The sequence below is a fragment of the Piliocolobus tephrosceles genome, chromosome 16, assembly GCF_002776525.5.
Source record: "Piliocolobus tephrosceles isolate RC106 chromosome 16, ASM277652v3, whole genome shotgun sequence".
NCBI lineage: Eukaryota > Metazoa > Chordata > Mammalia > Primates > Cercopithecidae > Piliocolobus > Piliocolobus tephrosceles.
This window is the reverse complement of record NC_045449.1, coordinates 22,788,794-22,806,426: the sequence shown is the minus strand read 5'-3', so window position 1 is coordinate 22,806,426 and position 17,633 is coordinate 22,788,794. Positions and strand designations below refer to the sequence as shown.

The 17,633-nt window shown below is 43.3% G+C and overlaps 1 long non-coding RNA gene and 1 pseudogene across 1 annotated transcript in view; both read left to right on the top strand.

Annotated features, from left to right (window-relative positions):
* Window positions 1-725, top strand: part of LOC111520769 — a 16,372-nt gene extending 15,647 nt beyond the window's left edge. Inside the window, exon 5 of the long non-coding RNA XR_002724757.1 lies at window positions 590-725. This is a non-coding gene — a long non-coding RNA (uncharacterized LOC111520769). The remainder of the gene's footprint in view (window positions 1-589) is intronic.
* Window positions 726-4,088: 3,363 nt separating this feature from the next.
* Window positions 4,089-11,901, top strand: LOC111520797 (annotated as a pseudogene).
* Window positions 11,902-17,633: the final 5,732 nt, after the last annotated feature.

Below are 17,633 nucleotides of genomic sequence, written 5' to 3'. Positions count from 1 at the left end.
TTTTTGAGATGGAGTTTTGCTCTTGTCACCCAGGCTGGAGTGCAATGGCACGATCTCGGCTCACTGCAACCTCCGCCTCCTGGGTTCAAGTGATTCTCCTGCCTCAGCCTCCCGAGTAGCTGGGATTACAGGCATGAGCCACCACGCCCAGCTAATTTTTGTATTTTTTAGTAGAGATGGGGTTTCACCATGTTGGCCAGGCTAGTCTCAAACTCCTGACCTCAGATGACCCACCGCCTCGGCCTCCCAAAGTGCTGGGATTACAGGCGTGAGCCACCGCACCCAGCCCACTCAGTCGTTCCGATTGAAGCAGAGTTCTAGGTCTCCAGGAACAGTTTAAAAACTGTAACTAGGCTGGGCGCTGTGGCTCACGCCTGTAATCCCAACACCTCCACCTCCCTTGGAGGCTGAGGCAGGTAGATCATTAGGTTGATACATGAGAAGACATTACTCTTTGTTCTCTTTTCCAAGTGTTTAAGCACCATTACTTTGAATTCTGGTGGTAAATTTTAAATGAACTTTCTAAAGATTTTCTTTAATAAAATAGATTTCTTATAAAACACTTTTTATTTTGTGTTCTTATTTTCAGATTTCATCCCACTTTAAAATACCAATGCTTCTCATGGAAAAACAAAGAGATTCCACTAACTCACAGACACCTGTGCTCCATGTATCTATCAGCAAGTATAGCTGCATGGACAGACAATAGTTGCTTGCTTCTTTATTTTCACAGTCTGAGAATTTTCACTTGTTAATCATTAAAATAAAAAACTTGAAATTCGTTTTTTGTTTTTTGAGATGGAGTTTCCCTCTTCTTGCCCTGGATGGAGTGCAATGGCACAATCTCGGCACACTGCACCCTCCGCCTCCCATTCTCCTGCCTCAGCCTCCTGAGTAACTGGGATTACAGGCATGTGCCACCAGGACCAGCTAATTTTGTACTGTAGAGATGGGGTGTCTCCATGTTGGTGTGCTGATTTCGAACTCCTGATCTCAGGTAATCCACCTGCCTCAGCCTCCCAAAGTGCTGGGATTACAGGCCTGAGCCAACGCACCTGGCCAACAAATTGAAATTCTAAGTTAAATTGCTCAGTTCTCTATGAAGCCTCCACTGTACCTTTAACTTCATAATTACAACAGTCATTATACTGTATTAAATGTGTTACATTTGTCTCCTTATTAGAAATAAGCATCTGGAGGGCAGAAGTTATATCTTATTCATTCTTAAAGACTTAGTACAGATCTGACTTTTTTTTTTTGAGACAGAGTCTTGCACTGTCACCCAGGTAGCTCACTGCAACCTCCGCCTCCTGAGTTCAAGTGATTCTCATGCCTCGGCTTTCAAGTAGCTGGGATTACAGGCATGCACCAACATGCCCGGCTAATTTTTGTATTTTTAGTAGAGACAGTCAGTCTGGTCTCAAACTCCTGACCTCAGGTGATTCACCCGCGTTGGCATCGCAAAGTGCTGGGATTACAGGTGTGAGCCACTGTGCCCAGCAAGTCGTCTGTTTTCTAATGGCCACACTCCCAACAAGTCATGCTTGTGCATCACCTGTTTCTTTTTCTTTTTCTTTTTCTTTTTTTTTTTTTTTTGAGAGACAGAGTCTTGCTCTGTCACCGAGGCTGGAGTATAGTGGCGTGATCGAGGCTCACTGCAACCTTCGCCTCCTGGGTTCAAGAGATTCTTCTGCCTCATCTTCCCAAGTAGCTGGGACTACAGGCATGCACCAGCATGCCCAGCTAATTTTGTATTTTTAGGTGAGACGGGGTTTCACTATATGTTGGCCAGGATGGTCTCGAACTCCTGACCTCAAATGATCCACCCGCCTCAGCCTCCCAATGTGCTGGGATTACAGCCATGAGCCACAGCGCCTGGCCTCCATTGTTTCTTATTGACTTCCAGCATGTTGTGTTGTTGGAATTCCCAGTTCAGTGTGAAACAGATTTTCCACTTGGCATATTAGTAGTTCCTATCATGCCAGTCATACTTACTTTGTTGTTTCACATATATCTTTTCATAGCATGCAATGTAGTGATTAGAATTGCATTATGGGTTACATCTTCTCTAATTGGTTCAAAGCAAATAGAGATTGGATGGGAAAAGTCAGTGGATTATGGGCCTGCACAAAAGTGCTTTGATGAACATCCATGTCATGTACATCTCAGTGTATGCCAGAACCTCTCTAGGACATATTCCTTTAAGTGCTGGGTCATAGGATGGACACATACTTTATTCTACTAGTTATTGTCAGAAAGCATTTAAAGTGTTTTACCAATTTATTTGTATGTTTTACTTATTGATTTATCTTTTGAGACGGAGTCTCGCTCTGTTACTCAGGCTGGAGTGCAGTAGCGCGATCTCGGCTCACTGCAAGCTCCGCCTCCCAGGTTCACAGCATTCTCCTGCCTCAGCCTCCAGAATAGCTGGGACTACAGGCGCCCACCACGACGCCCGGCTAATTTTTTGTATTTGTAGTAGAGACGGGGTTTCACCATGTTAACCAGGATAGTCTCGATTTCCTGACCTTGTGATCCGCCCGCCTGAGCCTCCCAAAGTGCTGGGATTACAGGCGTGAGCCACTGCGCCCGGCCCCTTTTACCAATTTATAATCCTACCAGCTGGGTATGAGAGTTCCAGTTTCCTTATGTCCTCAAACTTTAACATATATGTCAGTTTGACAGGATAAATGTGATCTCATTGCTTCTCATTTGTGTTTTCCTGGTTGAGTGTCATTTTGTGTATTGATTGACCATTTGGGTTTTCTTTTCTATTTGCCCTTTCTCCATTAAAAACAAACAAACAAACAAAACTGCCTTGTTTGACTTTTCCTATTGACTTGTAACAAACCTTTATATATCAGTCCTTTGTTATCTGCTGCAGAGATCCTCCAGTCTGTTCATTTATTTGTTTATTTTGTGGCTTTGGTGTACAGAAGTTTTTTTGTTTGTTTGTTTTTCTAAGGTAGTCAGATGTATCAATCTTTTCCTTTGTGGTTTGTGGGTTTTGTGGGGGCGGGTAGTTTTTGGGTTTTGTCTTTTTTTTTGTTTTTGAGACAAAGTCTGGCTCTGTTGCCCAGGTTGGTGTGCAGTGGCATCATCTTGGCTCACTGCAACCTCCGCCACCCGGGTTGAAGTGATTCTCTTGCCTCAGCCTCCCGAGTGGCTGGGATTACAGGTGCGTGCCACCACGCCTGGCTAATTTTTTGTATTTTTAGTAGAGATGGGGTTTCACCATGTTGGTCAGGCTGCTCTCGAACTCCTGACCTCGTGATCTGCCCGCCTCAGCCTCCCCAAGTGCTGGGATTACAGGCGTGAGTCACCACGCCCGGCCTGTAGTCCCTTCTTTCAAAAGCTCTCAAATACGCGCGGCTCTGTCTGGGCTCTTTCTTTCATCTTGGGTCAGGGGTAAGATCTGCCTTTCCTTGTCCGTCTTTACCTGCACTGCCGCCATATTGTTTTCATTGTTATTGCTTTATAAGTCATAATGGCGGGTGGGACACGCCATTCCTCTCCTCCTCCTTCAGAGTGATCATGGCTATTCTTTGTCTCCCCCCCTTTTATTATGTCACTCTTCCTGTTGATAATGTTGCCAACTTTCTGATTTTTCTGTTAAGTCACCATTGAAAATTTACCTCACAGCCTACACCAGGACTTTGTTAGAGTCCTAATTCTCTTTTCCATCCCTGTTACCATCCAGACCCCACATCTGTTCGCATGGTAGCCCTGATCAGATGTCAGCTACCTCAGGCTGCATCCTACATCAGCCCCCATACTTCCACACCCCCGCATCATCCAAGAATATCCTGGACTTACCTTCCAGATGCAGCAGTCTGGTCTCAGACTCTAGCAATGATTTCTAGTTGCTTCTCAGGGCCACAGGTCTTGCCTAGGAGCACTCTAGGGAGTCATTTGACAGCTTGCCCAGCTTCTTCTGGTGCCCTAGGGCATTCCTGGAGGCCACAGGGAAGCTGTGGAAAAGACTAGGCACAAGCTGAAGCCCAAGTTGGGTGCCTGACTGGCATTAGTAAATTTGGGGTCGTGGTTTGCACTGCTCACGATGTAGAGTGGTTGCTGACCTTTCCTCCATGGTTGGAGATGATGTGAGAGCCCAGCAGGCACCCTTCACGTGGGCTCTAACTTGCGGAGACCTCCACCATGAGCACCAGGAGGTGGATGGTGGGGCCAGCATAAGCAGTATCCTGAGAACTGATCATGGAGAACCACAAGGAAGGGTCTTGAGGGTGACATTGGCCAGGCCCTGGGAAGCCTCCAGAGAGTGCTGCTCAGATCCAGGGTATAGTGTTGCATTTCCAAATGAGATGGCAGTTCCTTCATATTGCCAGGGAAAGATGTTTACCAAACGGGAGGTCCCTGTCTTTCAGGCCTTTCTCTGAATGGTTTCCTCCAACGATTTGCTTCCTCTTCCTCTCCCACTGACCCAACTCTCTTTCAAGCAGCCCACCCAGCTTGCAATCCACATAACATGTCTTGTATGCCTTTTTGCGTATCGTTTTCTTCTATCTTCCTCCACCAAATGATGTCTTCCTTCTTCAAAGTGATGCTCAGAACTCTCTCCATCCACAAAACTTAGCTGGTTTTTCTTTCTCAACTCCACCCCTCTGTCTGCTTGCCAGTGACAGCACTGTGCAGAGCTGCCCCTCTTTCTGTTTGTTAACACTTATGTGTATTGCTTTTCTCATAATCTTCCCTGGGATTGTTCATGTCTACCCAGCCTGTCATTCCTAATCATGTTGTTTCTCAAGGACAAGGATTATATCTCCCTTGCCCTTTGACTTTTCATACTATAGGTCAGTGCTTAGCACATTGAGTCATAGAACAGAACGTGGGATTGGCTGGGTCCAGTTTGAGGTTTATCACTTGCTGTGTGACACTGAACAAGTTACATAAGCTTTCTGGGTTTTAGTCATCTTATTTATAAAATGAGGACAATAATGGTACTTTCCTCATAGGGTTATTGACTTGGCAGAGTATCTTGGATATGGTAAGCACCCATAATAATACTGCCTATCAGTGTTATTAGTAGTAGTTAAGATATTAGAAACCATGCCAAAATATGAGGCCTAGAGTGCCACATACAAATTTTACAGTTCAGTGATGCTGTCAATTTAAATCAGTTACATCTTGGCATCAGAAAAATTGTCTTTCTTGACTGAAGCACTGTTGATTACTGATCTGGCTCATTTCCTCCCTCTTCCTGTGATAGGCAAGTAGGATAAGCAAGGCTGTGCACAACAAAGTTAATGGCATATGATCCAAATCAAATTATAGTTCCATTAAGCAAACAACAAATTCAGCAGGCTTATATTAATTTCCAGGAATGGCAAGTTGATTTGGCAGGTTTTATTGGTGTTCTTGATCATCATTATCCTAAATCCAAAATATTCCAATTTCTTAAATTAACATCATGGATATTGCCTTCCATTACTCAAAAAACCCCCACTGAAAGGGCCATTACTGTTTTTACTGATGGATCTAGTAATAAAAAGACCTCATTTGTGAGACCTCAACAACACGTTTTTCAAACTGACTTTGCTTCTGCTCAAAGGCCTGAACTTATGGCTGTGATAACAGTGTTAAAAACTTTTAAACTGCCAGTAAACATTGTTTCTGATTCAGCTATGTAGTGCAAGCCACACAAAATATTGAATGTGCCTTAATTCAAAATGTTACTAATGACCAACTTAATCTTTTATTTCATTCTTTACAGCAAGCAGTACAACAAAGGCATTCCCCTTTCTATAACACTCATATAAGAGCACATACTAACCTCCCTGGCCCTTTAACGAAACTGAAAGGGCAGATAATTATATGGGGAAGAGGATTTGTTTGTGTCTCTCCAGGTAACAATCAGGTGCCTGTATGGGTGCCCACCAAACAGCTGAAGATCTATTATGAGCTACAGCAGGAAGAGAGGACTCTGGGAAGAGCCAGAACTCCCAATATGAGTGATGGCACAAATATATATCTCAAAGATGAAGGAGAAAACCAAGAATAGTTATCAGGCAAATTCTCCAAAATGGGGACAATCAAGAAGTTGGTGCAGATGGCAACGGAAAACTTGAAAGCACAGAACAAACTTAAAAACAACTAGTAACCTGATGGTGGCCATGCTGGTGACCCTCACCATGGTGGTTAGCCTCAATATTTTGGAGCAACTCAAAACTTCACTTATTGGGCATATGTCCCATTTCCTCCTTTAATTAGGTCTGTGAGTTGGATGGACCGTGTTACTGAGGTGTACACCAACGACAGTACCTGGATGCCTGAGCCCATAGATAGCTGAGGGCCAGTGCATCTTAATGAAGAAGGGATAAAAATATATATATCCATAGAATATAAATATCTCCCAATATACCTGGGACCTGCTGTTGGCTGTTTACAGATTGACACACAGGCCTGGGTGGCAGTAGTACCTGAAAAAATAAATCATGGGCTGCTTTGCATATGATTTTGGGGTGTAGTTTAAAATATAATCATTCCCATCCTAAAACCCTGCAGTTCCATCCAAATAAGTTCAAATATAAACAAAATAGAGTTTAGTTTAAAGGTGTGGATGCTTAAACTTGGGAAGATTGTATAGCAAGTAAGGCTGAGGTACTACAAAATAATTCCTATGGAATCATCATTAATTAGTCCCCTAAGAGGATCTTTAAAAAAAAAAAAAAAGCACCAGAAGGCCTTCTTGTAGAACAAATGTAATAAACCGATGGAATCATTGGCAATTAAATCATGCACAATATATTCAGACAAAAGCTTAGGTCCTTATCATACGGAGTCCTACTGGCATTGTCACCCCTGGTCCAAAAATAATAGCTCCTGCCATAGGACAGGAACATTCTGAATGACTAGCTGTGGCTCAAACTTCAATCAAAATTTGGGAGGGTAAATATAACAAGTATAAAGGGGAGGGAGGTAAAAATAAATATGCTCTTTCTTTTCTTTCCAACAGGACTTTTTGGATTCAAAGTTGTGTTCGGCCACCTTTTGTGCTGGCAATAGGAAGTGTTACTCTTGATATAAATACACACTTTATTTCATGCCCCAGATGTCATTTGTTTACCTGCATTAATTCAACTTTTAATAAAAATCAGACTATCCTAATAATTAAAGCCAGGGAAGGAGTCTGGATCCCTATGTCTTTAAATAGACTGTGGGAGGCATCTCCATCCATTCATATAGTAACTGAAAACCTTAAAAAACTTTTATCCCCTTCAAAAAGATTTATAGTTGCTATAATTGACCTCATTGCTGTTACTACTACTACTGCAATATCTAGTGTGGCTCTGCATTCATCTGTACAAACTATTACATTTGTCAATAAGTGGCAAAATCCACAAAATTATGGAACTCTCAAACTCAAATAAATAAAAAAATAGTTAACCAAATTAATGATCTCCATCAGACAGTGATTTGAATGGGAGATGGTGTTATAAGTTTAAAAAGTAAAATTGAAATGCAATGTGATTGAAATACCTCTGATTTTTACATTACTCCTCATCTGTATAATAAAACAGAACATGCGTGGGAAAAAGTTAAGAGACATTTAAAAGATCATACTGGAAATTTATCTTTAGATCTTGCAAAATTGAAGGAACAAATATTTCAAGCCTCTCACTCACATATGACACTAATGCCAGGAACTGAAGTGCTTGAAGGAGCTGCAGACAGATTAGCAGGTATTAACCCACTAAAGTGGATCAAGACACTTGGAGGCTCTGTGATTTTAATAATGATTGTGCTTTTAATCTGTGTTGTCTTTATGTAGTCTGCAGATGCGGAAGCTGCCTCTGGAGAGAAAGCTGCTACCAAGAACGAGCAATAATAGCTGTGGCGGTTTTATGAAAAAGAAAAGGGAGACATGTTGGTAGAAGAGCTGAGGCAGGATTAGCTTGTCTGTCATAATATAAAAGCGTCTTGGAAGATGTCTGGGGTCCAGGGTCTAAAACCTCTCATGGCCTTTGGAACACCGAGCTCTGTGCCAAAGGGTGGAAGTCTGCTCTGCCACACCACAAATCTAAGCCCAGGGCATAAAACCCCTCGTGGCTTGGATGGAATCCAGGGCTCAGGGCATAAAACCCTTCGTGGCCTCTGGAATGTGCACAGACTTGTTGGTTGCTCTCCCAGGCTCATAAACATGTTCTCCATTATCTCAAGCAGCAGAGCATATTCTATATGCATCAAAGAAAATGCTAAACTGTCACAGCTACGCTTGATGCACTGCTACATTTCTATCCCCACGTCCTCACACCCTCACCTGTTTACCCCCACATCCACACGTCCTCACCACCTGCATCTTTGTTTGATCACCGACAGTGTGGGCTCCCAGAGTTTGGGGCCTTCACAGCCTCTGTGCCAGCATTGGCCCCCTGGACCCACCTTATGTACTCTTGTATTTTCTCATTCCTTTGACTCTGCTGGACTTTGTAACCCCCAGGGCCTGATGTTGGGTCTGATCACCCCAACAGAAATTGCACCATTGCACTCTAGCCTGGGCAATAAGAGTGAAACTCCGTCTCAAAAAATAAAAAATAAAAAATAAAAAATAAAAAAAAAAAAAAGAAAGTTCAGAGATATTTTACTGGAATTGGCCATTTCTTCTGAGCTGAGTACTGTGGCTTTTCAGGAGGATTATTTAGAAATGAACAGCAATATTAATTAGTTCCCACACCATGGTTTCTTTTGAGAAGCATTATGGTTTTTGTTTGTTTGTTTGTTTTTTTCATTCTAAGGGAAGCTCCTTTTGAGTCAGTCATTTGAATACCACCTGTGGGGGCTGCCTTCCCACCTGACTGCTGGCCTCCTGCCAGGCCCATTCCTCCTGTTCTCTCACATCTTCTTTCACAGCTTCAAAAGCAGCTCTACTGTTGGTTCTGTGCCCCACTTTGTTTTTTGTTTTTGTTTTTTTTTTTTTGAGATGTAGTTTCACTCTTGTTGCCTAGGCTGGAGTGCAATGGTGCTATATCCCGGCTCACTGCAATCTCCACCTCCCAGGTTCAAGTGATTGTCCTGCCTCCAGAGTAGCTGGGAATATGGGCACCCACCGCCACACCTGGGTAATTTTTGTATTTTTAATAGAGACAGCGTTTCATAACATTGGCCAGGGTGGTCTTGAACTCCTGACCTTAGATTATCTACATGCTTTGGCCTCCCGAAGTGCTAGGATTACAGGTGTGACCTAGTGTGCCCGACCCCCACCTTGTTCTAATCTCAATTGTCTTTGTTCACCGTGGGCACAATGGCCTAGGAAGGGGCAGTGTTACTGCTGTCACTTTTTTAATGGGGCAAGAGGCAGTTTGGATGGCTTTCTTCTGTGCACAGTTTAGCTTCTTTGCTCATCGGACTTTGCCTCCTCAACAATCTCACTGTTACATGATTTGAAATGGAAAGAGGTCATTTTGACTGTCTTATCAAAAGGCATAAGGAAAATGGACTACATATATATATATACTTTTTTTTTTTTTTTGAGGCAGAATCTTCCTCTGTTGCCCAGGCTGGAGTGCAGTGGCACAATCTCAGCTCACTGCAACCTCCACCTCCTGGGTTCAAGTGATTCTCCTGCCTTAGCCTCCCAAGTAGCTGGGACTACAGGCACATACCACCACACCCAGCTAATTTTTTGTAATTTTTTTTTAGTAGAGACAGGGTTTCACTGTGTTAGCCAGGATGGTCTTGAACTCCTGACCTCATTATCCACCCACCTCAGCCTCCTAAAGTGCTGGGATTACAGGTGTGAGCAACCACACTCGGCCAAAAATGACCATATTTATCATATCTGTTTACATCTGTGAATTCTTTCCTGGGCCTTTCCTGTTGATATTTGGTTTTATTTTGGGGATGTCAACATTGTTTAGCCCACTCATTCTTACAGAAAGCCTTAAGTGAACTCTTCTCTGTATGTTTCACATACTAATCTTCCTCTTCCTTTGTGCCATTTTTTTTTTTTTTTTTTGAGACGGAGTCTTACTCTGTCACCCAGGCTGGAATGCAGTGGCACGATCTAGGCTCACTGCCGCCTCTGCCTCCTGGGTTCAAGCAATTCTCCTGCCTCAACCTCCTGAGTAGCTGAGAGTACAGGCATGCATGACCACACCTTGCTAATTTTTGTATTTTTTAGTAAAGACAGGGTTTCACCATATTGGACAGGCTTGTCTCAAACTCCTGACCTTGTGATCCACCCACCTCGGACTCCCAAAGTGCTGGGATTACAGGCATGAGCCACCGTGCCCAGCCTGTGCTTTTTTTTTTTTTTTTAAAACAGACAAAAAAACCTCATTATTATAGAGAATTAATCTGCAGTCTTTTTACTAGGTATTTATAATCCATGTGTGAGAACAATCTCAAAGGAAAGAGACCTGTATCAGAAAATTTAGCTTAAGGTATTTATTTGGACAACAATTAAATATTTATTTTCTAAAGGTAGAAAATTTATTTCTACAGATGTACCTTCAGCTTTAAAAGAAAATTGGCCATCAAAACCTGAGTCCTGTCCTCTTGCTCTCCTCCCCGGACAGCATGAACTTCACCACTTGCTCTACCTTCTCCACCAACTACCAGTCTCTGGGCTCTGTCCAGGCACCCAGGTGGTCAGCAGTGTGGCCAGCGTCTATGCAGGCATCAGGGGCTCTGGTTCCCGGATCTCCACGTCCTGCTCCACCAGCTTCCACGACAGCATGGGGTCCGGGGGCCTGCCCACGGTGATGGCCGGGGGTCTGGCAGGAATGGGAGTCATCCAGAATGAGAAGGAAACCATGCGAAGTCTGAACGACCACCTGGCCTCCTACCTGGACAGAATGAGGAGCCTGGAGACCAAGAACCAGAAACTGGAGAGCAAAATCCAGGAGCACCTGGAGAAGGAGGGACCCCAGGTCAGAGACTGGAGCCATGGCTTCAAGACCATCGAGGACCTGAGGGCTCAGATCTTTGCAAATACTGTGGACAATCCCCACATTGTTCTGCAGATCGACAATGCCTGTCTTGCTGGTGATGACTTTAGGGTCAAGTATGAGACAGAGCTGGCCATGTGCTAGTTTGTGGAGAGCAACATCCATGGGCTCCGCAAGGTCATTGATGACACCAATGTCACTCAGCTGCAGCTGGAAGCAGAGATCGAGGCTCTCAAAGAGGAGCTGCTCTTCATGAAGAAGAACCATGAAGAGGAAGTAAAGGGCCTATAGGCCCAGATTGCTAGCTCTGGGTTGACCATGGAGGTAGATGCCTCCAAATCTCACGACCTCACCAAGATCGTGGCGGACATTGGGTCCAATATGACTAGCTGGTTCCAAAGAACTGAGAGTAGCTGGGCAAGTACTGGTCTCAGCAGATTGAGGAGAGCACCGCAGTGATAACCACGCAGTCTGCCGAGGTTGGAGCTGCTGAGATGACGCTCATGGAGCTGAGACATACAGTCCAGTCCTTGGAGATTGACCTGGACTCCATGAAAAATCTGAAGGCCAGCTTGGAGAACAGCCTGAGGGAGGTGGAGGCCTGCAACACCCTGCAGATGGAGCAGCTCAACGGGATCCTGCTGCACCTGGAGTCAGAGCTGGCACAGACCTGAGCACAGGGACAGCACTAGGCCCAGGAGTATGAGGCCCTGCTGAATATCAAGGTCAACCTGGAGGCTGAGATCACCACCTACTGCTGCCCGCTGGAAGACAGTGAGGACTTCAATCTTTGTGATGCCCTGGACAGCAGCAGCTGCATGCAAACCATCCAAAAGACCACCACCTGCCGGATATTGGATGGCAAAGTGGTGTCTGAGACCTACAATGCCAAAGTTCTGAGACATTAAGCCAACAGAAGCAGGGGACCCTTTGGGGAACAGGAGGCCAATAACAAGTTCAGATGTTAAAAAAAAAAGAGAGGGGCGGAGCAAGATGGCCGAATAGGAACAGCTCCAGTCTCCAACTCCCAGCGCGAGCGACACAGAAGACCGGTGATTTCTGCATTTTCAACTGAGGTACTGCGTTCATCTCACTAGGGAGTGCTGGACAACTGATGCTGGTCAGCTGCTGCAGCCAGACCAGCGATAGCTGAAGCAGGGCGAGGCATCGCCTCACCTGGGAAGCACAAGGGGGAAGGGAATCCCTTTTCCTAGCCAGGGGAACTGAGTCACACAACACCTGGAAAATCGGGTAACTCCCACCCCAATACTGTGCTTTAAGCAAACGGGCACACCAGGAGATTATATCCCACACGTGGCGCACGCCCACGGAGCCTCCCTCATTGCTAGCACAGCAGTCTGCAATCTAACCACAAGGCAGCAGCGAGGCTGGGGGAGGGGTGCCCACCATTGCTGAGGCTTAAGTAGGTAAACAAAGCCACTGGGAAGCTTGAACTGGGTGGAGCTCACAGCAGCTCAATGAAGCCTGCCTGTCTCTGTAGACTCCACCTCTGGGGACAGGGCATAGCTAAACAACAACAACAACAAAAGCAGCAGAAACCTCTGCAGACGCAAACGACTGTCTGACAGCTTTGAAGAGAGTAGTGGATCTCCCAACACGGAGGTTGAGATCTGAGAAGGGACAGACTGCCTGCTCAAGTGGGTCCCTGACCCCTGAGTAGCCTAACTGGGAGATATCCCCCACTAGGGGCAGACTGACACCCCATACCTCACACGGTGGAGTACACTCCTGAGAGGAAGCTCCCAAAGTAAGAATCAGACAGGTACACTCGCTGTTCAGCAATACTGTATCTTCTACAGCCTCTGCTGCTGATACCCAGGCAAACAGAGTCTAGAGTGGACCTCAAGCAATCTCCAACAGACCTACATTTGAGGGTCCTGACTGTTAGAAGGAAAACTATCAAACAGGAAGGACACCTACACCAAAACCCCATCAGTACATCACCATCATCAAAGACCAAAGGCAGATAAAACCACAAAGATAGGGAAAAAGCAGGGCAGAAAAACTGGAAATTCAAAAAATAAGAGCGCATCTCCCCCTGCAAAGGAGTGCAGCTCATCACCAGCAACGGATCAAAGCTGGACAGAGAATGACTTTGACGAGATGAGAGAAGAAGGCTTCGGTCCATCAAACTTCTCTGAGCTAAAGGAGGAATTATGTACCCAGGGCAAAGAAACTAAAAATCTTGAAAAAGGAGTGGAAGAATTGATAGCTAGAATAATTAATGCAGAGAAGGTCATAAATGAAATGACAGAGATGAAAACCATGACACGAGAAATATGTGACAAATGCACAAGCTTCAGTAACCGACTCGATCAACTGGAAGAAAGAGTATCAGCGATTGAGGATCAAATGAATGAAATGAAGCGAGAAGAGAAACCAAAAGAAAAAAGAAGAAAAAGAAATGAACAAAGCCTGCAAGAAGTATGGGATTATGTAAAAAGACCAAATCTACGTCTGATTGGGGTGCCTGAAAGTGAGGGGGAGAATGGAACCAAGTTGGAAAACACTCTTCAGGATATCATCCAGGAGAACTTCCCCAACCTAGTAGGTCAGGCCAACATTCAAATGCAGGAAATACAGAGAACGCCACAAAGATACTCCTTGAGAAGAGCAACTCCAAGACACATAATTGCCAGATTCACCAAAGTTGAAATGAAGGAAAAAATCTTAAGGGCAGCCAGAGAGAAAGGTCGGGTTACCCACAAAGGGAAGCCCATCAGACTAACAGCAGATCTCTCAGCAGAAACTCTACAAGCCAGAAGAGAGTGGGGGCCAATATTCAACATTCTTAAAGAAAAGAATTTTAAACCCAGAATTTCATATCCAGCCAAACTAAGTTTCATAAGTGAAGGAGAAATAAAATCCTTTACAGATAAGCAAATGCTTAGAGATTTTGTCACCACCAGGCCTGCCTTACAAGAGACCCTGAAGGAAGCACTAAACATGGAAAGGAACAACCAGTACCAGCCACTGCCAAAACATGCCAAAATGTAAAGACCATCGAGGCTAGGAAGAAACTGCATCAACGAACGAGCAAAATAACCAGTTATTATCATAATGGCAGGATCAAGTTCACACATAACAATATTAACCTTAAATGTAAATGGACTAAATGCTCCAATTAAAAGACACAGACTGGCAAACTGGATAAAGAGTCAAGACCCATCAGTCTGCTGTATTCAGGAGACCCATCTCACTTGCAGAGACATACATAGGCTCAAAATAAAGGGATGGAGGAAGATCTACCAAGCAAATGGAAAACAAAAAAAAAGCAGGGGTTGCAATCCTAATCTCTGATAAAACAGACTTTAAACCATCAAAGATCAAAAGAGACAAAGAAGGCCATTACATAATGGTAAAGGGATCAATTCAACAGGAAGAGCTAACTATCCTAAATATATATGCACCTAATACAGGAGCACCCAGATTCATAAAGCAAGTCCTTAGAGACTTACAAAGAGACTTAGACTCCCATACAATAATAATGGGAGACTTCAACACCCCACTGTCAACATTAGACAGATCAACGAGAAAGAAAGTTAACAAGGATATCCAGGAATTGAACTCCTCTCTGCAGCAAGCAGACCTAATAGACATCTATAGAACTCTCCACCCCAAATCAACAGAATATACATTCTTTTCAGCACCACATCACACTTATTCCAAAATTGACCACATAATTGGAAGTAAAGCACTCCTCAGCAAATGTACAAGAACAGAAATTATAACAAACTGTCTCTCAGACCACAGTGCAATCAAACTAGAACTCAGGACTAAGAAACTCAATCAAAACCGCTCAACTACATGGAAACTGAACAACCTGCTCCTGAATGACTACTGGGTACATAACGAAATGAAGGCAGAAATAAAGATGTTCTTTGAAACCAATGAGAACAAAGATACAACATACCAGAATCTCTGGGACACATTTAAAGCAGTGTGTAGAGGGAAATTTATAGCACTAAATGCCCACAAGAGAAAGCTGGAAAGATCTAAAATGGACACTCTAACATCACAATTAAAAGAACTAGAGAAGCAGGAGCAAACACATTCAAAAGCTAGCAGAAGGCAAGAAATAACTAAGATCAGAGCAGAACTGAAGGAGATAGAGACACAAAAAACCCTCCAAAAAATCAATGAATCCAGGAGTTGGTTTTATGAAAAGATCAACAAAATTGACAGACCTCTAGCAAGACTAATAAAGAAGAAAAGTGAGAAGAATCAAATAGATGCAATAAAAAATGATAAAGGGAATATCACCACTGACCCCACAGAAATACAAACTACCATCAGAGAATACTATAAACACCTCTACGCAAATCAACTAGAAAATCTAGAAGAAATGGATAATTTCCTGGACACTTACACTCTTTCAAGACTAAACCAGGAAGAAGTTGAATCCCTGAATAGACCAATAGCAGGCTCTGAAATTGAGGCAATAATTACTAGCCTACCAACCAAAAAAAGTCCAGGACCAGATGGATTCACAGCTGAATTCTACCAGAGGTACAAGGAGGAGCTGGTACCATTCCTTCTGAAACTATTCCAATCAATAGAAAAAGAGGGAATTCTCCCTAACTCATTTTATGAGGCCAACATCATCCTGATAGCAAAGCCTGGCAGAGACACAACAAAAAAAGAGAATTTTAGACCAATACCCCTGATGAACATTGATGCAAAAATCCTCAATAAAATACTGGCAAACCGGATTCAGCAGCACATCAAAAAGCTTATCCACCATGATCAAGTGGGCTTCATCCCTGGGATGCAAGGCTGGTTCAACATTCGCAAATCAATAAACGTAATCCGGCATATAAACAGAACCAAAGACAAGCACCACATGATTATCTCAATAGATGCAGAAAAGACCTTTGACAAAATTCAACAGCCCTTCATGCTAAAAACGCTTAATAAATTTGGTATTGATGGAACGTACCTCAAAATAATAAGAGCTATTTATGACAAACCCACAGCCAATATCATACTGAATGGGCAAAACCTGGAAAAATTCCCTTTGAAAACTGGCACAAGACAGGGATGCCCCCTCCCACCACTCCTATTCAACATAGTGTTGGAAGTTCTGGCTAGGGCAATTGGGCAAGAGAAAGAAAGAAAGGATATTCAGTTAGGAAAAGAAGAAGTCAAATTGTCCCGTTTGCAGATGACATGATTGTATATTTAGAAAACCCCATTGTCTCAGCCCAAAATCTCCTTAAGCTGATAAGCAACTTCAGCAAAGTCTCAGGATACAAAATTAATGTGCAAAAATCACAAGCATTCTTATACACCAGTAACAGACAAACAGAGAACCAAATCATGAATGAACTTCCATTCACAATGGTTTCAAAGAGGATAAAATACCTAGGAATCCAACTTACAAGGGATGTAAAGGACCTCTTCAAGGAGAACTACAAACCACTGCTCAGTGAAATAAAAGAGGACACAAACAAATGGAAGAACATACCATGCTCATGGATAGAAAGAATCAATATCATGAAAATGGCCATACTGCCCAAGGTTATTTATAGATTCAATGCCATCCCCATTAAGCTACCAATGAGTTTCTTCACAGAATTGGAAAAAACTGCTTTAAAGTTCATATGGAACCAAAAAAGAGCCCGCATTGCCAAGACAATCCTAAGTCAAAAGAACAAAGCTGGAGGCATCACGCTACCTGACTTCAAACTATACTACAAGGCTATAGTAACCAAAACAGCATGGTACTGGTACCAAAACAGAGATATAGACCAATGGAACAGAACAGAGTCCTCAGAAATAATACCACACATCTACAGCCATCTGATCTTTGACAAACTTGAGTAAAAGAGGAAATGGGGAAAGGATTCCCTATTTAATCAATGGTGCTGGGAAAATTGGCTAGCCATAAGTAGAAAGCTGAAACTGGATCCTTTCCTTACTCCTTATACGAAAATTAATTCAAGATGGATTAGAGACTTAAATGTTAGACCTAGTACCATAAAAACCCTAGAAGAAAACCTAGATAGTACCATTCAGGACGTAGGCATGGGCAAGGACTTCATGTCCAAAACACCAAAAGCAATGGCAGCAAAAGCCAAAATTGACAAATAGGATCTAATTAAACTAAAGAGCTTCTGCACAGCAAAAGACACTACCATCAGAGTGAACAGGCAACCTACAGAATGGGAAAAAATTTTTGCAATCTACTCATCTGACAAAGGGCTAATATCCAGAACCTACAAAGAACTCAAACACATTTACAAGAAAAAAACAAACAACTCCATCAAAAAGTGGGCAAAGGATATGAACAGACATTTCTCAAAAGAAGACATTCATACAGCCAACAGACATATGAAAAAATGCTCATCATCACTCGCCGTCAGAGAAATGCAAATGAAAACCACAATGAGATACCATCTCACACCAGTTAGAATGGCAATCATTAAAAAGTCAGGAAACAACAGGTGCTGGAGAGGATGTGGAGAAATAGGAACACTTTTACACTGTTGGTGGGATTGTAAACTAGTTCAACCATTATGGAAAACAGTATGGCGATTCCTCAAGGATCTAGAACTAGATGTACCATATGACCCAGCCATCCCATTACTGGGTATATACCCAAAGGATTATAAATCATGCTGCTATAAAGACACATGCACACGTATGTTTATTGCGTCACTATTCACAATAGCAAAGACTTGGAATCAACCCAAATGTCCATCA